The sequence below is a fragment of the Canis aureus genome, chromosome 4, assembly GCF_053574225.1.
Source record: "Canis aureus isolate CA01 chromosome 4, VMU_Caureus_v.1.0, whole genome shotgun sequence".
NCBI lineage: Eukaryota > Metazoa > Chordata > Mammalia > Carnivora > Canidae > Canis > Canis aureus.
This window is the reverse complement of record NC_135614.1, coordinates 58,619,101-58,640,825: the sequence shown is the minus strand read 5'-3', so window position 1 is coordinate 58,640,825 and position 21,725 is coordinate 58,619,101. Positions and strand designations below refer to the sequence as shown.

At 36.5% G+C, this 21,725-nt stretch overlaps 1 protein-coding gene and 1 long non-coding RNA gene across 35 annotated transcripts in view; both read left to right on the top strand.

Moving 5' to 3' along the window:
- LOC144312780 (uncharacterized) overlaps positions 1 to 13,058 on the top strand; it is a 740,032-nt gene extending 726,974 nt beyond the window's left edge. For all 29 annotated transcript variants that reach the window (XR_013378386.1, XR_013378384.1, XR_013378382.1 and 26 more), the window contains 2 exons: positions 12,352 to 12,539; positions 12,911 to 13,058. The gene's annotated coding sequence lies outside the window, so the exon portion shown is untranslated. The remainder of the gene's footprint in view (positions 1 to 12,351; positions 12,540 to 12,910) is intronic.
- An 889-nt stretch (positions 13,059 to 13,947) lies between these two features.
- Positions 13,948 to 21,725, top strand: part of LOC144312775 (uncharacterized) — a 145,554-nt gene continuing 137,776 nt past the window's right edge. For all 6 annotated transcript variants that reach the window (XR_013378352.1, XR_013378354.1, XR_013378353.1 and 3 more), the window contains exon 1: positions 13,948 to 14,048. This is a non-coding gene — a long non-coding RNA (uncharacterized LOC144312775). The remainder of the gene's footprint in view (positions 14,049 to 21,725) is intronic.

The following is a 21,725-nucleotide window of genomic DNA, read 5'->3' as shown; positions in this document are numbered from 1 at the left end:
TTTATCTTGGGTACATAACTAGTTGTAGCATTGCTAAATCATATAGTAACTATGTTTAATCATTTAAAGAACTATCAGACTGTCTTCCTAAGTGGGGGCATGAAACTTAACTCTTGGTGAATGTAAAGAAATAGAGTCAAGTTAGAGGAGGCAGTGTGTGGGATGTTTGACACTATGTAATCTGTTTCTCATCACTCTATCCGTTCCATTCTTCCCACCTCCATCTGGATAGGCTCCTTAGAATGTCTCTTTCAAAATGTTATTTCCATGCTCAAGAATCTACCATGAAAACCCACTGACTGGTAGTATTAAACCCTCAAAGCAATGGTAGTCAAGGTCCCCGTATTATGACATAAGCAAAGCACAGTGGTTCAAACATAGAGCTTAACATTAGGTTAGGTTTTAATTCAACTTTGGAACTTTATTAGCTTTATGTCCTTATATAATTAATCTATCCTGCCTCAGTTGTCTTATCTTTTAATTAATAGATGGTTGTCAAGATTTTCACAGAGGATGTTTAGTATGGTTTCTGGCACATTACAATTACTCAGTGGGTAGTTATTGATACAGTACCAATATGAAATAATAAGTTATATTTCTATATACCAGCTGAAAACACTTGGAAAATGAAATTTAAATATAACATTTACAATAGCATAAAAGATACTCATAAAATTTAGAGATAAATTTAACAAAAAGATATAGGAGACCTCTTTACTAAAAACTGTAAAATATTCCTTAGAGATTTAAAGCAGGCCTAAACTGAGATAGATATAAAGTGTTAATGAACTGGAAGATTAAATACTGTTTTGATTAAACACAATGTCAAGCAAACTTTCAACTTTTTTGTGGAAGCAATTTTTTAAAAAGTTATATGAAAATGCTCACTTGTTTCTTCAATTACACATAGGAATGAAATCATTTGGTATTTGTTTTTGACTGACTGATTTCACTTAGCATACTCTCTAGCTCCATCTACATCATTGTAAATGGCAAGATTTCAATTTGTTTTTGTAGCTGAGTAATATTAACAAATGAACATAGGGGAGAAAAAAGAGGAAAACCAAAAAACAGACTCTTGACTGTAGAGAACAAATCTATGGTTACCAGAGGGGAGGTGGGTGGGGGGAATGGGTAAAATAGCTGATGCGAATTAAGGAGTGCACTAGTGAGGAGCACCAGGTGTTGTAAGGAAGTGTTGAATCACTATATTGTATACCTAAAATTAATATTACACTGTATGCTAACTAATTGAAATTGAAATTAAAATGTGAAAAAATGTACATGAAAATGCAGAATTTACAACAGTTGAAGCCATCTTGAAAAAGAAAAGTCAATTGAGTTATAATTCTTTTTTTTCCTTTTTTTAAATTGAAGTTCAATTTGCCAACATATAGAATAACATCCAGTATTCATCCTATCAAGTGCCCCCCTTAGTGCCCGTCACCCAGTCACCCCCCCCCCCCGCCCACCTCCCTGTCCACCACCCCTTGTTCATTTCCCAGAGTTAGGAGTCTTTCATGTTCTGTCTCCCTCTCTGATATTTCCCATTCATTTTCTCTCCTTTCCCCTTTATTCCCTTTCACTATTTTTTATATTCCTCAGATGAATGAGACCATATAATGTTTGTCCTCTGATTGACTTACTTCACTCAGCATAATACCCTCCAATTCCATCCACATCGAAGCAAATGGTGGGTATTTGTTGTTTCTAATGGCTGAGTCATATTCCATTGTATACATAGACCACATTTTCTTTATCCATTCATCTTTCGATGGACACCGAGGCTCCTTCCATAGTTTGGCTATTGTGGACATTGCTGCTATAAACATCGGGGTGCAGGTGTTCTGGCGTTTCACTGCATCTGTATCTTTGGGGTAAATCCCCAGCAGTCTTAATATCAAGACTTCATATAAGCCATAATAATCAAGACGGTATTGTGTTAGTATATAAGGATATAAAGTTGATCAATGGGACAGAGTTCAGAAATAGATCCATAGATATATAGTCAATTTCAATAAAAGCTCAAAGGCAATTCAAAAGATAAGTCTTTCTAACAAATGGTGCTAGAATAGATGTATAAACACATGGGAAAATGAATCTCAACTGCAACTAATTAACATAGATAAATTACAGATCTAATCATAATAACCAAAACTAAAGATTTTGGGGGCACATGGCTGGCTCAGTCAGCAGAGCGTGCAACTCGATGTTGGGCTTGTGGGGTCCAGCTCCACACTGGGTGTAGTGATTATTTAAAATCTTTTTTTTTTTTTTTTTTAACTAAAGCTTTTAAAAACTAACATAGAAGAGTATACTACTGATTTTGGGGTAGGCAAAATTTCTTAGGAAAGGAAAACATTAAGCCACAAAAAAAGTGACCAAACCAATCAACCGAACAAAACTAAACTTCTCTCTGTTGAAAGAAAATAAAAAGTTTAGTAACAATATGGGAGAAAATATTTGCAATATATATTTGACAGAACTTGATCCAGAAAAAAGAACAAACTAACAATAAAAGATTAAACAGATTTTTTGTTTGTTAGTTTCACTAGGCAAAGTTTTGGACACTTTCTCACAAGAAAGAATATGTGAGTAGTAAATGTGAACTTGCAAAGTATTTAACATTATTAGTTATTAGAGAAATGTAAATTGAAACAATGTAATACTTCATTGTGGTGACAATAAATACTGAGGATATGGAGTAATTGGCACCCTCATGTTGTTCCAATTGAAGTATGTATGTAAAGCATCCACTTTAGAAAATAGTTTGGTAATTTCTCATAAAGTTAAACATCCAACTATGTCTACTGATCCAGAAATTCCACCTCTAAAGTATTTACCCAAGAGAAATAAAAATATATTTCTACAAAAAAATGCTTGAACCAGAATGTTTATAGCAACTTTACTAATACATGGTCAAAAAGCTTTACTAATAATAGCAAAATGACTGGTATCAGTGGGTGAACAAACTGTGGTAAAATCATATAATGGAATATTATTCAAGCAGATTTAAATCTGTCCTTGGAAATGTATTAGCTTTGTGTACTTGGCAATTTTAACTTGTCTTTCTGTGCATCAATGTCTTCAATGGATTGTTACAGCATTTAAAGAGAGAAATGTATGTTAAATATTTAGTTATTTGGGGCATGTTATAGGCACTAAAGAAGATGCATCATATCATTAATGTAGCTAAATCCCTAACTGGTCAAATATTTGCTAGAATCAAATGATAATCTTAGCAACTTTTGCACATTACCCTTGTATTACTTCCACTATGTATTTGCTTCTGGGCATCTTCTGGCTTGGAACCTAAGAAGTTAATTATTGGTAATTAAGGCAGCACTTGCTGCCCACCAAGTGCTAATTAATATGGTCTTAATAAATGCCTTTATTTTTTTCAGCTTTAGTTTTCTCATCTTGTTTCTCATGTTTAGCAGTACATTAGAATCACCTGATGAGATTTTAAAATCACACTGACAGTGGTTCTCACTTACAGAGATGCTTATCTAATTGACCTAGTATGGGGCCCAAACATTAATATTTTTTTGAAAGTTGTCCAAGGATTTGAATATGGTCTCAGAATTGAAAACCACTCGATCTGGTGGTTTCCAGCTCAAATGGGAACCTTCAACTATTATTGTTGATGCTTAGTTAGGGCACAGAATTTCCAACCAGATGCCAACACAATGCTTTTTATTGCTTCATAACCAGTCTTTTTACATATTTACTTCCTCTGCCTGGGACTTTAAAATAGTAAACTTATTATTATTATGGTCTTATTTGTAGTCTTTGGTTCTAAATATATTTAGCACCTATTATAAGGAAAGGGTTTTTATTTATCTTTTATAGCCATTATTAATTTATTGTCCTCTTCAATGAATGGAAGCCAGATCGCACTCATCTGGAAAGACAGACAGAACTGTGATACTGAATTTTGAATACAATCTCTCATCCTACATTGTTCAATTGCAGCAAGTTGGCTAGAAAATTGCCCCACACAGCTATTGTGTCTCCTGCTGTATCAGCAAAACAAGAAAATCTGATATAACACCTTCTGAAAATGTAGAGATTTATTTTTTAAAAACTGGAAATTGCAGAACAGATGAAAAAATACTTTCATTCTTTTCTTTCCATGTATAATAAGGTATTCAACTGGAGCAGGATGATGAGGTCACTAACTGCATTACAAATAGCTTGATCAGGTTGGCTGATTCTTGCAAGGATAATGGCAGTAGAATTCATAAAAAGAGAAAAGAATGGGATATTGGGATTGCTCCTGAAGCCCCTTTCAGTTCAAAAGAGCTGGGCTAATGTTACCCACCAGTGATAAATGATTTGCTTTTGTCCAATTTTCCTGAATGACTGCCGGTATAATCTATAGCTCGGAAGCTCAGAAGTCTGTATAGATGGGACATTTTTTGCTCTTATGTGGGGAAAATAAAAGCATACATCCTATGATGGTGGAAGTAAATGATATCTTACCCCAGATATCTTGGTCCATTCAGTAATGTGACAGGCTTCTTCTCTACTTAATTTTGATAAAAATTCTGAGGCTTTTTATAGAAAAACCCTCACTTTTCTTCTTGTGTTTAGCAAATAAAGCATACCAAATCTTTCACACCAGTGTCTAGTAAAGATGAAACAATATCTTAGAATGTATGTGATTCTGAGTTGGTTTTAAAAGTCTGTTCCAGCCCTTGATGTTAAGCATTTGTAGAGATTTATAAATGTGCTTCTTGTTGAATAGCTCTGATAGTGGCAATCACTACTTCATAGGTATCATTTTTCATTTTTAGACAAGTTTTGGAACTTACACTTATTAGTCTTACTTGGTTCTCTAAAACAGCATAAGAAAAGTCCAAACACTCTTCAATATGACAGACCTTTTAAGTATTCATTAAAATGTAACTGTTTTCAAAGTCTTTCTGTTAGAGTAAATACCCTCTGTTTCTTCAGGCATCACAAGCCATGATTTTGTGGCCCTTCACCATCCTGGTAACCCTATATGAATGAACTCTAGTTTCTCAAAAGACCTTATGAAATATTTTTTATGGAATTTAGGATTCTCTTCAATGTGTCACCTAGAAACCAAAAGTGGAGTGAGATTTTCAACTACTTGTTTCTGGACACTATTATTTATTGCCCCCTAAATCTTTCTTGAAAGAGGTTGAGGAAAAAATAAATGGCTGTTGTTCTATTTAACACAGCCTTGGATTGCATTAACTTTTTTTTTTTTTTTTTTTTGGCAGCCTCATTTTTCCTGTTCAGTGAACTCAATCTCCGTGGCTGGTTAATTCTGTCATTCGAGAGTGTGATTCAAACAAAGCCAGTCCAAGTGCCAGCCTGTCCCACAGTCACAGTCCACAGCCCTCTTGCCTGCAGTCACCAGTGCGTAGACTCTCTTGGTTGTAAGAGAGATCGAGACATGCTTTCACCCGTCCTCAAATGGAAAACTTGAGGCCATAGAAAAACAATAAACTGGTTTTAGAAGTTTGGTTTTAGAAGTTTGGGTAATTGTTCTGGAAGTTCTCAGAATGGCTGAATAAACTTGGCTAAGTTTTCTAACAGAGCTTCCAAAGTTGTTGTAAAGATTAAATTGAGAGTGTTCTTACCCATATCAGTATTTAATATTAAGCATCATATACTTTAGGAAGGTGAGCATGTTAATATGTTTTTGGACTAGTAGTAACTGCCAAGCCTTTTGAGTGTTAAGTGTTAGAATTTCAACTACCCTTTACTTTTCTTCTCCATTGAGCTTTTCTAAGCACAAAAAGTCAATTTCTTTAACTGTCATATGACTTGTGTTTGTGCATTTAAATCCCCACATGGGAATTGTATAAGCACATGGATGAAGCTTTTTCCTTTTTGGTGATTAAATTTGATTATTTTTAGTAATAGATGTGGAGATGGGTGGAGTTTAAGAAACAAAGGTGGTAGTTGCGAAATCATATTCTAAGCTAGAAAATAATGATCTAAGATCTCAGGATGTTAGACTTTTCTAGCCATCTGGCATCGTGTTAAGAGGTCCTCATGGTGCTTAGCCCATAATAATGTTGCTAAGCTTGTGATACTGGCCTTGATTCCTCCTCCTCCTTCTTCTTCTTTCTTCTTCTTCTTCTTCTACTTCTTCTTCTTCTTCTTCTTCTTCTTCTTCTTCTTCTTCTTCTTCTTCATTTTTTTTCTTTTTAAGATTTTATCCATTCACTTGACACAGAGAAAGGGAGTACAAACAGGGGAAGCAGCAGGCAGAGGGAGAGGGAGAAGCAGGCTCCCCTCTGAGCAAAGAGCCCAACACGGGGCTCAGTCCCAGGACTCTGGGATCATGACCAAAGCCACTCAGGCACCTTGATTCCTTCACTTTTCACCTGATCTTTTGGGTAGTGTCACATATATGGTTAGTGGTTGCTCATCCTCTGGAACCTGGATCAGTGTTGCAAATACTCACTATGTATACTCTACTCACCTTTCCACCCATAGCACATTTTATCCATTAACTATAGCACACCTTCTTTACAAGCTCAGATATAGTAAAAAAATACTCCATGTGGCATTACAGACAGTTACTACTGGTTGATGGTTGCCTTGGGAAGGGGTTCACATTTAAGCTCTGCCTCTTCCTCAGCTTAATTACTCTGTGCCTCAGTTTCCTCACTTATTAAATGGAGATAATAGCACCTACTATATGGGAATATTGTGGGGGTTTAGTAAGGTAATGAGAAAGATTTTGGAACAGTGTGTACATATAGTTAGTTTTTAATAAACGGTAGCTCTGAAGTGAACTCAGTTGCCTTTAGATATGCAACTAAAAGCTTACTTAACCAGGCACCTGGGAAGCTCAGTTGGTTAAGCATCTGCCTTTGGCTCAGGTGATGATCCAAGGCTCCTGGGATCAAGTCCTGTGTAGGGCTCCTTGCTCAGTGGGGAGTCTGCTTAACCCTCTTCCTCTGCCCTTCCCCTCCACTCATGCTCTTTCTCTGTCAAATAAATAAAATCTTTAAAATAAATAATAAGTAAAAGTTTACTTAACAACTCAAAGCTGCATAATTTGGAGTGATATATTTGTTGATTAAAGATGTTCAAGTGCATATCTTTATGTTTGTATCTCAGTTTATTCCTATGTGCATTTGGATAGATGGATCAGGAAGTATAGTGGTTTATGTTTTTATAACTGTATTTTAGTTAGAATCTGAGTAGAACAATTTGGTAAACATGTTACTAAAATATTCTTTCCAAAATAGACACCAACCTGGCTATTGATACTACTCAGCCATTAACCTAAATTTCTTCCATCTTTAATTCTATTTACAGAAATACAAAAAAAAATTATCAACTGCTTTAAGGAAGTAGGAGTTGGTTATGCTGACCTTTCTGTTGGCATTTGATTAGGTCTTCCTGTTTTTCTAATTGACTCTTGATCAGAAGCTTCTGTCCCTATGTCTGTCTTTGAGGTATTTGTGTGCTTCATTTCTGCATTTGTTTCAGACAGCTTTGCTGAAATGCTGTTGATACTCTCGTGGATGAGAGGAAATATGCAAGGGGGGGAATGTGTATGTGTGTGTGTGATTTGTGGGAGTATATTTATGTGTGTGCATGGACACATGATTTGTACATAATGAGGAATATGAGGAGATTGTGTATATATATATGTGGTGTCTGTGGGTGGAGGAAATATATAACCATGTGTGCCTGTATCTGCAAGTGTGCATATGTGCACCATTGAGAGTATAAAGAACAGCCACTCCTCATGTTGATATATTTTTTAAAGCTCTGACTGAATGTTATCTTTTCATTTTCATCTCCCCTTTTCCTAGTATCTGTCCATTTTCTTTCTTCATCTCAAGTTTTACCCTCTCAGACAGCATCACTACTCAATAATCTGTACCTTTCTATCTTAGGAGTAAGAACCTTTTTGCATTTTTACCTTTAAAGGGGATCGCATGATGGATCTTGTTTCTCAGTAGTTCTATGCAAGATGGCCCATGTGTTTACCCAAGACATGTATCACTTCAGGCTTTCTTAAGTAAACCATGCCTAAACCTTAATTTTCAACTTTTCTCTGCTGTTCATTGACAAAATATTCTCTCTCTGTCATTTCCAGTTAGGCAGGGCAGATATTTTAATTATGCTCCCTGTAATGGTAAAGAATTTGAGGCCATAAAGTTACAGAGTCAGAATTAAAACTTATGCTTTTTTTCATCAAGTTATTTCTATAGAGGGTTGAGGAGTTGTTTCCAGATCAGACATATGTGGAGGGGTCTATGAATAAATACTTCAAAAATATTATCTCACATTCTAGCCCTTTCCTAAGCCCCAAAGATTATTGAATCTTGACCCATCACAGGCCTTAGTGAAGACCTGTTGATGGATTGACTGCTGTCTCAAGACTTGAGTATGAGTAAGATGTGTATTCTTTTTAGTAGCATTTTTTGGAAAATTCAGTTCTGGGTAAAGGCGTCTTCCTTCCTTCATACTTAGTACACATGTTGACAACCTGCCTGGGCAAAATTAATAGTGATATTAATAATCATGACAGGTCATGAACAAAATCTGTGAGTATTACTAAATATTCATGCTTTCTGCACCCTTTATGTTCTGTTTACAGTTCTAATAATTAAGCATCTCAGAGCTCTGTAAGGGAAATAACAACTGAGTTTATTAATGATAACTATGAATATGAATTTATACAAGGTACTATTTACATAATACAAGTAAGGGAATTAATTACAAACCAGAGAGGGAGAGGCTCTGGCTTGTCAGTGAACTCTAAGCCTACAACATTCATATGAGGAAAGTTTTTTCTTTTTTTTTTCTGGTAATGACAGTGACTTACATATCTGTGGAAAGAGGGCTAAACTTGGGAATCTGGAGTATATAGGCTTAAATATAATTGCTTTGCAACTGATTCACAGGGTCACTCATTTCTTTTGAGACTTACATCCACATAAGGAGAGAGAAATTGGATTTTACTTTTGAGGGAATAGGGGTACACAAATGAATGGACACCTTTGAAAAATATCTCAGCTCACAAACAATTCCTCTGCAATGAGGATAAATACATCTTCTATTTAGTCAGGAAAATGGATCTCAGGCATGGTATCTAAAATTGATACCTACTCTTTTCATGCTTTTGAGTCTGGAGAAGGCACCTGATACTAGGTTGGCCAGTCAGATCTTAGGCAAGAATCACACATGGAAAAGAGAATGAGAATTGAGAGTCAGTCTTTCCTTGTGACTAGACTGATAACATGAAAACTTGGGTTATTTTTCTTCCATCAGAAAATTATGGGTGGGGGAAGAAAGACTGATGAAGAGAGAGAGAAGCAAATTCACAGAAAATAGCAAGAATGAAAGAAGAACTGAGGTCCCTTCCTGGATCTGCAGTGCTTCTGAGACTCTGGGGTGTTCCTGCCCTTGGCTTCCATGAAATACCTGTGGATCCTTGAGATTAACTAACTGTTTTATTGCTTTTGCTTAAAGTAGCTTTAATTATTATTAATAAACAGAGTTGTAGTTAAGACAGTTTGCTTAAGTCACAAAGCTAGAGAGTAGCACAGAGCCAGTGAGAACACCAGTTTTGTAATCATTCCTCTGCAGTTCTTCCTGTAGCTCTGCAGCTGCTGTATATATTCAGTTCTCCGTCCTCATCCTCTATTCAGGACCCATCTAGCCCTGTCATGAGGGCGGAGCCTACTAGAGGGTTTTCAGATCTCAGAGTTTGGGATGAGAGCATTCTGCTTTGCTTCTAGCATGTACAGATGTACTCTATCAGGATGCTCCTTGATTCATTAAAATTCTACAAGAAGGAAATGCAGCCAGCTGCCATTCTCCTTGCTCATCATCTTTCCTGGTGTCAGTTTCACCTCATTGCATTTGGCAACGCTTTTGACGTGAGTGACATTAGCCAGAGCACAAATCAGGTAGCATCTGCTGAGGAATGGGAAAAAAAAAATCACAAACACATTTATAAAAGGGAAAACAAAATCAGGGTGACATCCAGGTTGTCTTTTTTATAAGCTCTGTTTCTGGGTTTGTGTTGAAGATACATGGGTCCATTTTTTTGTTCCAATTTAACTGTTTCAAAGGCTGTTTCTAACCTTTATCTCAGAGGGGACTCAAAACATTGAATAGATTAACAGAGGTTATAACTAGAATAAATACATCATCTAATTTATCCAGTATCAATTCAGTTTATAGCTGTTGTTGAAGAAAGACCCCTTTCCCTCTCAAACATATGCTGATTTGGGTGATAAATTATTTGATCATGGTGGTGAGAGTCTCCATTTGATAAATCAATGATATTTAATAAGCACCTATTGTGCATGATCAAAGGTGGTATGAATGTGTATTATAAATGTAAGTATTTCATGGACCCTGCCTTTAATGAACTTTCTTACAGTTTAGCATTACAGTAATAGCAAAATAGAACTGTAACTCCAGGGATCCCTGGGTGGCGCAGCGGTTTAGCGCCTGCCTTTGGCCCAGGGCGCGATCCTGGAGACCCGGGATCGAATCCCACGTCGGGCTCCCGGTGCATGGAGCCTGCTTCTCCCTCTGCCTATGTCTCTGCCTCTCTCTCTCTCTCTCTCTCTCTCTCTCTCTGTGACTATCATAAATAAATAAAAATAAATAAAAAAGAAAGAATAGATTAAAAAAAAAAAAAAAAGAACTGTAACTCCAGAAGATGAAATCTCCTTAATGGTTGAATCAGAGAGTGCAAGCCAATTGGTTCTTAGTTTACTCTTCTTGTGGGAGGCATTGTATGCATTGGTCAAGGACAGAGAGTCTAGAGATTCAGAACTTGGATTCATATTTCAACTCTGCTATTTACTAGATGTATGAGTATAAGAAGATTAACTTCCCCTCTCACTCCTCTAGTTTCTCAACTATGTGAATGGATGATACCAGTATCTTCCTTCTTGTTGAGGTGTTGAGGATTGTGTTATGTGTGGAAGGTGGTTAACAGTGCCTAGTGGAAATTAAGAACTCAGCAAATAAGAGCTAAGGTATGGTCTACAGCAACAGGTCCTTACTGGGTTGACAATCTTTGGAATCAGCCCTTGTCTATTTTATTCAAATTCTATGATGTAATGAGTAGGGCTAATCATAGAATCTCATTATTTTATCCAGCCCCAAATCCCTATCACTCAACGGTGGATGATAGGTAGGTAAACAACATTCCTCAGAATCATTCATCACATTTCTTCTCGACATTTTCAAATAGAGTTGTGACAGCAAGGCAAACTGTGTGCTGTGGGCTTAGGAGAACAGATGGTGTCAGAAAAATCTAGCATGTGATAGAAAAACATGGTGAATTCCTATCCAGCATAGGGAGGAGCAGGAACAGTGTGTACTGAATAATTCCTCCTTCCAGGTGGTGGAGGTGGGAAGAAAAGGGAGATAGTAGAGTACCAATAGCAAACTCCTTCATGGAAAAGGTCTAGCCTGCTGCTGCTTTAGAATTCCTCCCTGGACTAGAAAGATACTATATTTTTTTAAATGCTATTTGAATATGTTTCTTGGAAATATACTGGGAACTCTTTCTATGCATTGGTTGAAAAGTTTGAGACATCTTAGGCCTTGATGAAAGAAGTGGACCCTTCCAAAAAAAAAAAAAAAAAAACTCAGTATAAAGCGAAATATGTACTTATTTAAATTACTGTTACTTATTATAGTTTAAATTAATGACTAACATTTATTGAGCTCTATATGCCAGATCTGAGCTAAAAGTTTTACATGCTCTTTCTTATTAAATATCTACCACTGTACTGACATAGGTGGTATAATTCCCATTTTGCTTATAAGGAAAATGGTTCAAAGATGCCTAAGGGTCACACTGTCACTAGGAGGAGAGGCCTTTTACCTAGGTCATTCTGAGTCCAAATTTTTATACTTTTGATTACTATGCTGTATGTGCTATGATATGCTTGCCTTAAAAATAATGGATTGTAGGACTAGATAAGTGCAACACCTTTGATGATCATTGTATTCAAGGATGAAATAATAATGAGTGGAAGAAGAGGAGTTAAAATACTGAGGGCAAGAAGGTCAATTATGATTTGCTTAAATATTCCTGTTTTATATCTGAATAACATAGGCTCTAGACTTAGAGTTGGGTATCCGGTCTTGTTTCAAAGGAAAGATCTTTTATCTTTCCTCTAGAAAATATTGCAAGAGTTGAGCAATACTAAAATGCAAGAAAAATATTCCTCATTTTGAACCTAAGGTCTAACTGGATGATATGAGATAGGAATTGGAACATAAGATCTTTCCACTGTAATGGGTAACATACTGGTTCCTTATTTATTTTTTAGCTCGATTAATACTTAAAATATGACTTCTATATGCTAGGCTTTTTGCAGGCAAATAGAAGACACAAAGGCCAACTGTGGAAGGAGCCTCAGTGTCCATCGAAAGATGAATGGATAAAGAAGATGTGGTTTATGTATACAATGGAATATTACTCAGCCATTAGAAACGACAAATACCCACCATTTGCTTCAACGTGGATGGAACTGGAGGGTATTATGCTGAGTGAAGTAAGTCAATCGGAGAAGGACAAACATTATATGTTCTCATTCATCTGGGGAATATAAATAATAGTGAAAGGGAATAGAAGGGAAGGGAGAAGAAATGTGTGGGAAATATCAGAAAGGGAGACAGAACGTAAAGACTGCTAACTCTGGGAAACGAACTAGGGGTGGTAGAAGGGGAGGAGGGTGGAGGGTGGGGGTGAATGGGTGACGGGCACTGAGGGGGGCACTTGACGGGATGAGCACTGGGTGTTATTCTGTATGTTGGTAAATTGAACACCAATAAAAAATAAATTTATTAAAAAAAAAGACACAAAGGCAAGGAAGACAGGCACAATGGCTATGATGATTAAGTTTATTATCTTTTTTTCTCCTAGGAAACAAAAAAAGCTGTGAAATCCTGCCCTATTCAATAGGGGAGTGCATTAATTGCATATGGTCAATCATCTATATTTAAAACTTAGTTGCTTATATATCTTTATAAATGCATTCACATGTTATCTCAGAATAATAAATAAATTTATGGAGACATCAGTAATACAGTGTTAAATGTCTGATTGCCTTTATTCAGAAGATAAGAGCGTCACAGCTTTGCTGAATTACACACAATAAGTTGTTACATTTCTCCAAGCTTATTTACTAATTTAGAAAATGACCCTTTGCCTTCCTTTCACTAAAGGTAAGCTACATGTATAAAATCATTTTTCATATGAAGATGCATCTGTCCCAGAGCTGAACAAGTACTTGGAGCCAAAGGACTCTGAAGAACTGGTTTTAAAGAGTAATTTTTGTCTTCTCTCTCTCTATCTTTGGGTGAGTCACCTCATCTTTAGTGAAGTGGAAATACCATTCTATGTTCTGCCTTGATGATGGTCCAATGTTAGGATCCAGTGAGATGGATTGGAAAGTACTCTATGAATTCAAGGGCTTCTAGTTAAATGGAGTTTGTATCTGAGATACTTACCAGACAGGCATGAAATAATTTCAAACTGTGTGGTTGTATACCTTACAATATCATATGGTTTCCTTTGTGAGTTGGATGGGTCAAGAAGATTGTGAACAAATGGTTCTCTGAATTCAGATTTTACTGTGACAAAATACCTCCTATAATATAATTTCTTGTGAGTGACCAAGTAGAAATGCATGCCTAGTCATCCATCAATGCATGGAATAGTCCATGCAGCAAAATGAGTTGGTCTCCAAACTTCTATTCCCCTCCCTGTTTAGGAGAGATGTCCATAGCTCCTGGCACCATGTCCTTAAATCTGCCTCCAGATTACAGAGTATGTTCAGCAGGGAGTTGTTCTCTTGTCAACAATGAGCATTAGTACAGCAGTTGGACTGGAAGGAAAAGCCTTTGTCTATTAGGAAGCCTGCAGAGCTTGGTTGCTAGGCAACCCAGTCTGGAGGCAGCAACCAGTGTGTACCATGAGGGAATCCAGGGAGGTGGGCCTGGAAAATAGGGGGAAGCAATTCTTTTCTCTGAGAGGCAGAGGAAGAAAAGGTTAAGTGGTGGTATGTACATTGAATTAAGTTGTGTGTTTTACCATTGAAGTGCTAGGTGCCAACACTTACTGATTACTGTATTGTCATCTGGAAAACTGTGTGACCTTGAATAATGACTTTCTCCAGCCTCTGGTCATCTGGTAAAAGCAGAAAGCCAGGGAACCAGATATTGTTAACTTACCACTACAGATATCACACATACACATACCTCCTCAAATCAGAGAAACATGATTCTGATCTCTTATGTATTGTATTTGCATGAAAGGATGGGAAGAAAAGGATAGATTACTAAAAATCCTGGAATAAATGGTGTTTGGGTTTCTTTAAACTTAAGGTTCTAAATAAAATGACTGTTTCCCACTCTTAAACATAACTAAATATTTACACAGGGCAGAATATGCCAGAATGCAGATATATGGGGGAAGTTCTTTCATATAGCCAAGCTCTTAGAGCTCCTCTGTCCTGAAATACATTCCTCAGTAGGCTGCCAGCAGATTTAAAAGATGCAAGATTAGATACTTTGGGGGGAGTTAAGGCATGAACTATTCCTGAACCACTTGGGAGATATGACATATCAACTAAACATTCATGAATTCTGAGCTTAAGGATGACAGTGAATTTGGACTCAAAGAAATGAGGCACCTTCCAGTGAGAGGGTACCTCACCTTCCAGGCTTGAGAACTGGGCTGATGTTGGACATGCAGACCCACGAGGGTAGAGGCATCACAGAGAAAAGGCAGTAGGTTTTAATATTGCAGATAGGCGTATAGAGATCTGAAGCAGGACTACTTCACTTATTTAGCTGTCAATCCTCAACATATTACCTAAAATTTTAAAGGCACAGTTTAGTTACTCACCGGTACTTGGGACCTAGAATGGTATTGACTTCCAAGAGACGTTGTGAACTTTAAATGAAAGATTGCATAAAAACCACTTAGCAGAGGGCCTGATGTGTTGTAAATAATGAATAGAGGCTGGAAAGTTTGTTCACATAATTTCTCGGATCAGTGTCACAGAGTATATCTGGGTGATGCCATGGTTTAAAAAAATAACACAGCTCAGGGGCAGGATGTTGGCATGAGGAAGTCCTGTAGTAGGAGTTGGGAGACCAGGCTTCTTCTATGAGGGTCTAAATCACCACCCAGCAGCAGCTGGGACAACCAGAGGTTGCACAAAGAGTAGTGATAAGGCCAACAGTATCTTCTCAAGCACCATAGAGCTCTACTCCAGCTAGAGTTCGGGAAAACAGCTCCAAATCCAGATGCTTCCAGTCTGAAATCATTTTTTTGAGATGACACTTTCAGTAATTAGAGTGCTTTTTAGTTTCTTGGATCTGGGATTCCTAATCTATGAGTAGTTTCCAGAAGATTTGATTTGCAGATTCTTTCATTGTTTAGGTCTTGCTCTAAACTTTTCTTTTCTGGAGTATCTTTTCCTCACTAATAACAAGAAAGATTGGCTTAGATGATCTTGGAATCTGCTCTAGGTTGTCTTTTATCCATTTTCCCCAAATTTTTCTTAAGTCTTACAGCTTTTTATTCACTCATTAAACACATTTTACTGAGTGCCTATTAGGTGGCAGACTCTGTCATCGGCCCTGAAGGCTCATACAATGGTAAACAATCCAGAAAAAAAAAATTGTTTTCATGGAGCTTTCAATGGCAGGAGATGGACTACAATCAGGGAGACAGGAATGTCTGATTATTTCAGGTGGAGATAATAAATGCTATGAAGTACACTAAAATCAAGAGGAATTATATCATTATCAGTTACAGTGTAAAAGCCACTGAAGATATACTGTCTTACAGCAACAATGATTTATAGATACTCACGAATCTATAGGTTGACTAGACTCAGCCAAGTTAATCTCTCCTTCCACGTGCTCCAGCCAGAGTTACAGGCACCTCATTCAGCTGGGAGGTCATTTGGGGCTGGAGTATCCAAGATGAACCCTCATTCTCCAGGGTCTTTTTACCTCATCATTATTTTGCATTCCTCCCAAGCTTTTTTATAGAATGATAGCTGGGTAATAAGTGCACAAACCCCAACATACAAATGTTCCTAAAGCATAGGTGGCTGTCATGTTTTCAATATCCCATTGGCCAAATCAAAGCCCAGAGTCAGTGTGGGAAGGAATTATACAAGTGCATGAAAACAGGGCCATGGTACATCATAGTCACCAAAGATAGGGGAAAATGACCACTTGATATTGGAAAACGAGTGAAACCTCTCAGAAGCAGTGCTTTATGAACTTTATGAAACTTGCAAGCTATAAGAGCAGAGAGAAGAGGGCAGTTACAGAGGTGCTAAGATAAGAAATACTTGGAGTTTTTGAGGATCTGAGATTAGCCCATATGGCTGGTACTCTGAGTAAGAGGAAGGAGTGATTAGAAGACCAAACCAGTGAGGCTGGCCAGAGGTGGTGGATCATAAGGCTTTATAGGCAATAGGAATTTGGATTTCATTCTACACGCAGTGAGAAGTCATTAATACATTTAAGAAAGAGAGTCAGCTGATCTGATTTACATTTTTGAGAAGTCATACTTCTCTAACAAAAAAAGGATGTTAAGAAAATTGATCCAGTTTTTTCAATAATTCAGAAACTTAAAAAAGGGTCTGTGCTATATTAAGGACATAATTAAAGTGTCCCTTGGAAAAAATAGCTGTAAAAACATTTCAGGATTATCAGAGAAATGTTTTAAATTATTAAAATACAGAGGTAGTATTATCCTCTAGAAATTAGTTAACAATAGGTATACTATGTTCTCATTTTGGTTAAAAAAAAACCACACATACATGTATACATACATGCATAGAAAAAGATCTATAGACACATAGACTAAGGTGTTAACTTTGGTGGTGATTCCTGAATGGAAGACTTCACTCTTTATGCTGAAAGCCACAAAGCAATGTGGCTTTTTCGTTAATTGTAGAAAGAAAACATTTGGCTAGATTGAAGAAGAATTTCTCAAATAGTAAATCAAGACTAGAATAGGTGACTCTTTGAAAGAGTTTCTACCCATTGAGACTATTTCCTAATTTTATGATTTTATGGCCAAGCATATAAAGCAAAAATAATCAGACTCTTGAAAGGCAACTCCATCCAGTGTATTTTTTTAAAAAATCTGGCCCATAACCAATCTAACCAGATGCATCACAGCTGAATCAATCCAGATGGTTCTTTGAAATAGCCAAACTGAGCATTTCAGACGTGCCACAAATTTGGATACTGGATACCTCAGACTCTTAACTAAATAGGAAATCTGAGAGGCCAATTACAGAAAATCAGAGACCACAGAACTAATAGGGTAGAGGTAAAATGTCAAGTGATGAGCAGGTGTGGATTTTAGTGAAAAAAAAAATTAGCCTTCAGTGGAGTTCAGGTCTTTAACATAGTTCCTTCATTAATTTTTTCCATCTTTTATTTAAATTAAAAAATTTACACTCTCTGAACAACAAAATCTCTCAGAATACATGCTTTCAGTGTTCTTATTTAAGTAGAAATCTCCCAATAGAAAGAAGAAACTGTATAAAAGGCTTTGTTGTCTTAACAGCCTATAAGAAATATTTGGATATATAGCCAACAAGTTTGTTTTCTCTAGCAAAGCTAAACTATTAAAGCTAAACTATAACTGCTCTAAACATTTTCTCTCAAAAAAGTACCCACATAAAATCATAATTTCTCTAACTGCTCCACTTAGAAAATAACCTGTGTCCAATAGACCACATTCTATCATTAAGAAATACTGGCTTGAAGATACCTGTATAACTGGAATTCATGGTACTGCATGTCTTTTCTGGCTTTTGGATCAGGTCATATAGCCTATTGATAATAACATCTTAGTAACATTGAAAAATTTCCCAATAAGTGAGTTTAAACTCCCTAAGAAATGGGGCAAATAAAAGAGATGGACATAGACTAAACAAATGAGCACAAGTCAGCAAGATCTTTGTAGCTGGTTTCTATGGTGAAAGGAGGATCAAGAAATAGGCAGAATGGACTGAAGGTTGTAAATGACCCAGAGAGGTACCTTCACATGTTGGGTGAAGAAGCCAAAGAGGCCACAGCCACTTTGCTTGATCTCTCCTTGTTGATAGAAGTTCTCTTCCTGTAAGAGGAAAAAGCAACACTGGAGACAAAACCACTAAGGTCACAAAAACTCTCCTAACTAAATCAGACAGAACTTGGTTCATATTCTAACTTTATCAATTATTCTTTGATTTTTTTTTTACCTGGTACTTAATTTCTCTAGGTATCTATTGTCTCCTCTGTAAAAGGATCAGTTATGAGGATTAAACAAGATATTGGTATATAAAGTATTTGTACAATGTTTGGTATCTAAGAAGTTTCAATACTAGCTATTTTTAATATCAGTAGAAATGAAGAGAGTAGAACCAAAAATAAGGGAAAAATAAAATATTACCGAATTTTTCAGTTATAACAACCATGTTTCTAAGAATGTGATATTTCTTTCAGGTATGGTTGGGAATCAAATTGTATTGAAAGCCCATTACTACTGGTAGGGGTATGGCTCTCTGAACATTCATAGCTGTGATTTTTTGGAGTAGCTCTTGATATTTTTTCACTACACCAGATTTGAAGACAAATAGTTGTCCTAAAGTTTCTACACTTGATCTTAGCCAAAAGGCCGAGAAGCGATGTCCTAAAGTTTCTTGAGGCCTACAGATAAGTGCCGGTGTGGATTCAACTTTAGCTCTCCAACTTTCTGACTTTGTTTAATCACTTTTGATTGAGGACCACCAGCTTCAAGCTGGTAGTACAAAGAGGGCACAACTACAGTCTGCCCCGGAGCAGAATTTAAACCTGTCTGCTACAGCTGTTTTCATTTAACCAATAACTGCCACAACTCTGTTTTGCATTTTTCTTTGCATGTCTGGAATCTGTCTTCATCTTACATGGACTTGAACACATAATATGTTTGCTATATTTCTTTATCTTCATTCTATCTTTCTTTTTTTAAGATTTTATTTATTTATTCATGAGAGACACAGAAAGAGAGGCAGAGACACAGACAAAGAGAGAAGCAGGTTCCATGCAAGAAGACCAATGTGGGACTCGAACCCGGAATCTGGGATCATGCCCAGAGCCAAAGGCAGACGTTCAACCGCTGAGCCACCCAGGCATCCCTTAACTCTTTCTGATAGGCTGGCCAATCAAATTTTAATAAACCAGACATATTGAAAACAATGGTGCAACTATTAGAAGGCAATGTTGAACATGCTATAGGGAATTATTACTGGTGTATTACTTATAGTCTGGTGTTCAGTTTTCTTTTTATTCTGTCTCAGTGTTTTGACCAGAGGAGTTGGGATACAAAAATGATGAGTGTGATGGGGCTAATCAGGGAAAATATCTGGGCAGAAATGAGTCTCAAAAGCCACGACAGACAAGGGATGCACCAGAAGTTCATTTGAAACTAGGCTAAGCCCCACGTAACCTAGTTTGAGGATGAAAACTCAAACCTTGCATTTGGGGGAAGAAAATCCTAAGTCTCCTATTTGAAATTCTTTTTATCTTTATGATGATAATGTTATTTTCTAGCACGGAATACTTTCCTACCCAGTAGGTGGTCAGGCTGCAGTGCCTAATTTAATATTTCACTGAATATATTCCTTTAAATACAGTATCTCAGTTGACACTTATTAAATGCCTGGTTGACACCAGACATCAAAGAATTGGGGAACAAACATTAGGTGCCACAGATTCATTTAGCAAACAAAGATAACTGCTGAGTAAATAATGACCAGAATAGATTTATTTTCAGGATGAATGGCCAGTTGCTATGTGAATTGCAATTTCTGAATTTGTCCTCTTCATCAGTCTGCCAGAACACTCCAGAGGCACTTGTTTGAGGCCTTTCAGAGATTGGCTTTTAAATTCTTACTACTGCTTAATGATCAGTCCTTTTGGATACCAAAATTCACATTCCTCTTTCATATTGTTCCTCCTCTACTATGCATTTCATTTTTCTTATTCTTCTAGCTTGTTCACACTTGTTCTGAAAAGCAAAATGCTTCCCTTTGTTTGGGGTGAGAAGGCACTCTATAAATATAGATCTTCCAAAATTCCAAAGGAAAGAAAGAGTGTGATTGAATTGTAAAGTTATAAGAAAAGTTAGAGAACATATAAGCTGGCACTATGACGGGAATAGCTGAGAAGACATAGGAGGAGTATTGATCAAAGTGGAGTCAAGTTTTTAGCAGAATAAGAAAATAATAATTTGGACAGTCTATTCAATAAGTGGTGTTGGGAAAACTAGACCCCTATATTACCCTACATGCAAAAATTAAATGGTTAAAAGGCTTGAATTTAAGAAGGAAGAAAACATGGGCAGTAAGCTCCTTGACATAGATCTTGTTGATTTTTTTTTAATCTGACACTGAAAGCAAAAATACATAAGTGGGACTATATCAACTAAAAACCTTCTGCACAGCAAAGAAGACCATCAGCAAAATGAAATGACAACCCATTGAATGGAAGAAAATAATTGTAAGTCACATATCTAATAAAGGGACTATTATTAAGAATATACCAAAAACTCATACAAATCAATAGCAAAACAACAAACAAAACCAACAATCCAATTAAAAATATAGAGAAAGGATCTGAATAGATATTTTTCCAAAGAAGATTTACAGCTGGCCAATGGGTATATGAAATGATGCTCAATATCATTAATCATCAGGAAAATGCAAATCAAAACCACAAGTAGGATATAACCCCCTACGTGCTAAAATGGCTATCATCAAAACACCAGAAATAACAAGTGTTGGCAAGGGTGTGGAGAAAAAGGATCCTCATGTGCTGTTGGTGGGAACATAAACTATTACAACCACTATGGAAAACAGTATGAAGGTTCCTTTAAAAATTAAAAATAGAATTATCATATGGTCTAGCAATTCCACTTCTGGCCATTTATCCAGAGAAAATGAAAATATTAATGTATCTTTGAAAAGATACATGCATGCCTATGTTCAATGTAGCATCATTTACAATAGCTAAAATATGGAAACAACCAAGTGTCTACTGATGAATAAATGGATAAGGAAATCTTGCCATTTGCAATGCACCCTCTTAAGCACTATGCTAAGTGGAGTAAGTTAGAGAAAGACAAATACTATATGATCTCTCAGGTATCCAATCTCAAAACAAAATCAAACCCAAACTCACATATAGAAAACAATTCAGTGGTTGCAGGGGTAGGGTGGGTGGGTGGGGGCACAGGAGGATGAGTGGATTTTTTAAAGTTTAAATAAATTGAATGAATAATTTTTTTAAACTTGGAACTACATAATGTTTTCATTTTTTGCATTCTAGTTCATTCTCACAAACACTGAGTATGTCTTATGTTGTACATAGCATAGGACAAGAACTGTGCTCTGATATGGACAATATGGTAGGGTGAACAAAGGTGAAAAAGTATATATATATATTATATTTTAAAGTATATATATTTTTATATTCTAATATTTCTGCAATTAAATAGGGCTGGAAATCATATTTGAGGAGGCTGTGAATTTTGGAAAAGAAATGTAGAGATTATTTGGTAGCCAAAGTAAAGAAGGAAGGTGAAATTATACTCCTATAGTATTAAAATATATTTGATATTAATCTGAGCTAGAGAAACACTAATGGTATAAAATCGCCAGAAGGCTATTAAGTAA